The sequence below is a fragment of the Dermacentor albipictus genome, chromosome 8 (assembly GCF_038994185.2).
Source record: "Dermacentor albipictus isolate Rhodes 1998 colony chromosome 8, USDA_Dalb.pri_finalv2, whole genome shotgun sequence".
Classification (NCBI taxonomy): Eukaryota; Metazoa; Arthropoda; class Arachnida; order Ixodida; family Ixodidae; genus Dermacentor; species Dermacentor albipictus.
Window position 1 is genome coordinate 95,494,713 of NC_091828.1, and position 6,000 is coordinate 95,500,712.

At 42.1% G+C, this 6,000-nt stretch overlaps 1 protein-coding gene across 1 annotated transcript in view; it reads right to left on the reverse strand.

Annotated features, from left to right (window-relative positions):
• The window catches only part of LOC139048878 (uncharacterized), a 79,152-nt gene extending 73,588 nt beyond the window's left edge, over positions 1-5,564 (reverse strand). The window contains exon 1 of the mRNA XM_070523780.1: positions 5,533-5,564. The gene's annotated coding sequence lies outside the window, so the exon portion shown is untranslated. The remainder of the gene's footprint in view (positions 1-5,532) is intronic.
• Between the last annotated feature and the right edge of the window lie 436 nt (positions 5,565-6,000).

Below are 6,000 nucleotides of genomic sequence, written 5' to 3' on the forward strand. Positions count from 1 at the left end.
TAGAGGGTGTCCCAGCTAACTTTATCGAGAGCTTAAAAACATGATAATGCCCCGTAGTTGAACAGAACCAAGGTAATGTTGCTTGCCATCCCTTGGAGATATTCAGATGAATTTTTTAATTCCGTCTAGTTAGATAATTAGGCTTAATTAATTATTCAAATTCTCCAATGTTACAATTATATGAAAAGTGCCAACAGGAAAATTGTGTAGGGACATGGAAAAATCCGGCGCAGCTTTCTGTTGCTCAATACGTGCTACATAAAAGGGTTTTCCTGAGCGTGAAAGAAGCCCGCAAATGCACGCAAACTCACCGCTTGATTGGTCGCTCGATGCACTTTGCGTGTATTAGGGAGCTCCTCTCACCTTCGGAAAAGCATTCTTATGTAGCACATATTGAACAGCAGAAAGCTGTATGAGGGGTTTTTCATGTTGCTCTACAATTTTCTCATTGACACATATTATCTAACTATAATATTTGGGAAGTTCAATCATTATTTAGGACTAATTATGTCATTAGGCTTAATCAAAAATATATATTCCGAGTATCTCCAAGAGACGTCAAACAACATTCCGTTGGTTCTGTCCAGCTACGTTGCATTCGCATATCTTTAAGCTCTGGCTAAAGTTACTTGACTAAAGAATGGGCTCCGGTGCGTTTGGCAGGCATTCTCAGATCATGACAGTAGGTTGTCATTATCCCTCAAGAGAAAAGTGTATAATAGCTGTGTCTTACCAACACTCACGTGTGGGCAGAAACATGAAGGCTTACGAAGAGGGTTCTACTTAAATTGAGGACGACGCGACGAGCTATGGTAAGAAGAATGATAGGTGTAACGTTAAGGGAGAAGAAACGAGAAGATTGGGTGAGGGAACAAACGCGAGTTAATGACATCTTAGTTGAAATCAAGAAAAAGAAGTGGGCATGGGCAGGGCATGTAATGAGGAGGGAAGATAACCGATGGTCATTAAGGGTTACGGACTGGATTCCAAAGGAACGGAAGGGTAGCATGGGGTGGCAGAATGTTAGGTGGGCGGATGAGATCAAGAAGTTTTCAGGGACGACATGGCCACCGTCAGCACATGACCGGTGTAGTTGGAGAAGTATGGGAGAGGCCTTTGCCCTGCAGTGGATCTAACCAGGCTGAGGATGATGATGATGAAAGTTACTTGGGTCACCCTGTTTACGGACACAGGTAAGAGACGAAAAAGAACGCTGTTGCTGCTTGCGCTCGCCATGCTTCACCGCTGATCACAGCGCTTTCGTTTGCATTGATCCATGCGAAAAATCACGTGACGACGTCTAAACATGTGCTTGCAATATATATATATATATATATATATATATATATATATATATATATATATATATATATATATATATATATATATAAAGACAGAGAGAGCGAGAGAGAGAGAGAAAGTGGAGGGAAAACGAGGGGCTTCACTTCTGTTAATCACTTCAGCATAAAGCGACCAGGCAATACTGCCAGGGAGAACATAGGGCAATTAGCTGTGGTGAAATTGCAATGTAGAAAATAATGTTGTGAGTGGCGGGGACCGAACCCATAACCTTCGCATTACGCGTGCTATGTATTACCAATTGCACTACAGCGACGGCCGCCACTCCATCAACTTGCTTGGGTATATATATATATATATATATATATATATATATATATATATATATATATATATATATATATATATATATATCGGACGAAATGTATGATCTGCGCAGCTTGTATTTTTAGGGAATCATGCGTACAATCGCCGTGAGGTAGGCATTGGCGGCCAACTATTGCTGAAGTAGGGAGGCAAGTGACGTGATGAGGATGCCGTGACGCAGTAATTCGGCTATGAATGCCTAGAGACTATGATGCACGAAAGCGATTGCGTTGAACGCGTTCAGCGGCAGAAAACGTTTCGCGTGAAGAGCACGTCGAGTCTTGTCATTTTGATATCTGCTGCAAAAATCCTCTTTGCATTATCGCCGGCACCTGGATGGCAAGTTCTAGCAGCGCAACTAGTACGTCAATGTTAGCGGCGTCTCGGAGAGAAGTGAACGAGCTCCTTCATCGTGTATATAGCGGGTGTCCCAAGTAACTTGAGCCAAGCCAGAAAATGTGCAAAGGCCATGTAGCTCAACAAAAGCAAGTTAAGGTTACTCGCCATCGCTCGGATATACTAAGATTATTTTTTGCATTCCGCCTAATCACATAATTAGTCTAAAAGATATTAATAAACTTCTCATATATTATAGATAGATGAGAAGTGTCAATAAAAAATTTGTAGAGCAACATGGAGAACTCCCGATATAGTTTACAGTTGCTCAATATGTGCTACATGAAAGTGTTTTTTTTTCAGGTATAAGAGAAGTCTGGGAATACACGCAACATTGCTCTGTGACTGGCCGCTCGAGACATTTTCCAGGCATCATATCAGACATATCCAGGCATCATCGCTAGCTTGAACAAATATGGGTTTAGTGCGGGCAGCGGCTGGGCCAACCTAAATCCGCAGTTGCGTCCACAGTTCAAGTGTTCGCCGTGCTAATGCCTGATATTGCCAGTGAATTAATTGCCTTTGTTGGGTAAGCTGGGCGACAGTACTGGCAATCGTGGGCCTCCGTTGCCGTTAAGGCTGGCTACGGTTCTGTAAATATTGACCCACAACGTCCGTTCAATTATAGAAGCACTGCCGCACAGTCTCTCAGTACTAGTACAGCCGTGAATATCGGTCTGCCAAACACAATAGCATGCGTGTATTGGTTTTCACACAGCATACCCTGTGGTAACTACAAAGTTTATATATAAAAATACACCAATCTAGACTTCTTTAAAATGTTTGCCAATAACGCACACTGCAGTGACATCACTGGCTGTTACATTACTTCTCGTTTGTTATGTTTGTTAGGCACAGTTCTTGGTTTTGTAGCGAAAGCTGTAGCGCAATAACGACGTGAATTTTTTTTACCCGTGTGGAATCGTTCAACCGGAGAACGGTGACATGTGGCGAAAATGCACTGATGCGCCCCACTGTACGCGCATTGATGCAGGCTTGCCCATTCGAAGACTCAAGCGGTGTATTATTAAAGTCATGGAGGTGTACAATCAGGAGTGATGTGCTCTAAATAGAGCATCTTATAAACTAAAGTGGCTGGCTGTGAATAAAAAATGCTGCAAGAGTTTAGAGCGCATGCTTCTGGGCCAATTACCAGCAATACCCTTGATGGCAGAATTTCTGTTGTGGCTGTAATTATATTGTTCGTTCATTGGAAGCCTTTCTCGATGGCGGTGACTTTTATTGTTGTTCTAAGGAGCGTATCGTGCCGCATAGCGTCTGGCACCCGATTTATGAGTGCCTCTCGTGAGACCTCTGCCTCACCGGGTTGTTTTTTATTTTTGCGAGATAAAAGATGTCTTAGGGCCAAATGAAACCGTAAACGCACTTTTTCGCCACAGAAGGAAGCGCGAAAGAAATAGGTGGCACGCTGAAGGCAGGAAGGGGGGCTCTTCATTAGAACGGCTTTAAACATGTTTGCCTGACGCAACTTCAACCACAGGAGCGCCAGCAGCATAGTGCGACCAGGCCTGCCTTGTCATGCATGGTTTGTAGAGTTGGCAGAAACAAAAGGGCCATTGCTCATTTTCTACCTCAGAACTTTATTTGGAATGCCTTTCAATATGATCTGTACTTGAACAAGATGCCTGTTGCCGCTTTGTGGGAACAAGCTATGTTATGCATGCAGAAAACACGAGGTAGGTGGGAGAGGGAAATTCAAGACGATGAGCAAAATGAGAACAAGGTGAAAGCAGGAGCCAACATTTCGACAAGTGGACTGGTCTGTTTTAAGGCGATATAAGCTTTCCACTTGTGTTATGTGTTATATGTGTTATGATATGTCATATATGTGTTAGAAATGGCGTTATTAGTTCTAAAACGTATTTTATGGGTCTGATAGTTATCCCATCTGCACTGCGGCTGGCACTATTGCTCACCCTTAAAAATCTGCTGCCACTTCTTCATCCGATACGGGATTCACAAAAAAGGAGTCGCTGCTTGTATGATCGACTTAACTAAGCGCTATCATCTGTGGTTATATTGACAAAATGATAGTTAAATGTATCAGCTAATCGCTTTCCTATTAGTTCTTCATTGTTTAAGGTAATTTTATCAATGACATTTGTGTCGGCATTACGATTGAGCGTTTTATTTAACATTTTCCACATTAAATCTGACCTTGTGGCACATGCGGAAGACACTTCACGTAAATAATGATTTCTTGCTGATCTTCTTTCTTTTGTAAATTTGTTCCGAAAAGACTTAAACACTTTTAATAACTCGGGATCCCATTCTTTTGTTGAAGTTTCTGTTACAAGTTCTCCTTTACTTTGAGCTTACTAACTCAGGACTAATCCAAGGCTTCTGGAGTTTCTTACATGACAGAAGTCGCTTATATGGAAACGAGTCATTATATAGCTTCAAAAAATTGTCCACAAATAAATTTTAAGCTCTCGCTGCATCTTTTCGTTGCAGCATGATTCTTGCTCCATTCCGCGTAAGCGCATTTGAGATACGGACATTTCTGCCGAGATGCAAACTGTTTACCTTCCATTTTCCTTCGAGTTCCACCAAGTGATCTGCGCTTCTCTGGCTGCAATAGAGCGCCAAAGCAGCGCCCCCTGCAGTATGACATGACCAGCGCGAGAGTAGGCACGAAAGAAAAAAAAAGAAGCGACAAGAACCGGTGATGTCGTCCAACAGGCGTTTATTACAAAGAAGCCTGAATATACAGCATGAATATACAACATGAATGTGTAACATCTAGCCCGGTCTCGCAACCTCTGCTGTGCCTCATTTGTGGTTTTACCCTGTTCGCCTAATGTTAGTATTCCCGTCGTCCATTTCTAGCTTCCCATGCCCGTCGAGATAACTGATTTTAAGCACGCAGCAGCGTTCCCATAAATAAGCGTTCGCACCAATATTCCTTGCCATATTCCTCGGCAGAATTCATCTTTATTGGTGTATAGGCTGTTCGAACAGACCGAAGTATAATGAACGAACAGAAGTGAATGCACATAGAGCTGACTTTCAACAATGTTACTGCCTAACCTGTCTTCCTCACGCTGTGTCCATGTTCCTGTGTTACCAGCAAGCCTAAATTAAGATTCTTTTGGTGTTTAACTTTCATTAACGCTATGCTATGCTTGCACTTCATACAAGCTGTTATTGCTGTTCAGTGTTTTAGTGTATCCTTCGTTTAAGCTTGCACGAAAGTACTTTCAATTAATTTTTTTGCTCAGTGTTTTAGTGTATCCTTCGTTTAAGCTTGCACGAAAGTACTTTCAATTAATTTTTTTGCTCGCGCTGCAGCTTTGAGTTCTCGGAGGCATATGGTACAAAGTATGAGAGACGCCAAGATACGCAAGTCAAAGTGCTGTTCTATTTCCAACTTTTCAAGTTCATTATTCCATCATTATGACCCTGAGCGCATCTTGGTGACAACTGTTATTCCCGGGTTTCTTACATTACCCTGTATATCCATCCATGGCCGTTCTTTAGCTGGGAACACGTCCCCCTCTTGTCTAAAAGATTGATGTGTTAAGCGGAGACGGAACGCAGGCTGTAGGAATCAAGTTTCTCTGGAAATATAGTGGAAAATGCGACATCATTGCCTGCGCAAAGTACAGCAAGGAAAATAATATTCTAGATATTCGTTCGCCATAGTTTAAGAAATCGGGTACACACACTTAACCTGTGACAAAGTAAATACAAAAATTATGCAATTTATAAAGTATATATTTTCAACGGAGAGTGCCAAAACGCCACATCAATGTTTGCTATATTCCTTGCTTGGCACTTCAACCCTGTTGGACAGCGTTCCGCAGTAAGTATCTTGAAGAACGTCAGTTCTATCATCCCCACGTACTTCTTCCACAGCCTGAGGCTGCAAAAAAATAAGCTGTGTGTCAATATTTCGTTAAGTGTCTCTGTAGTTAG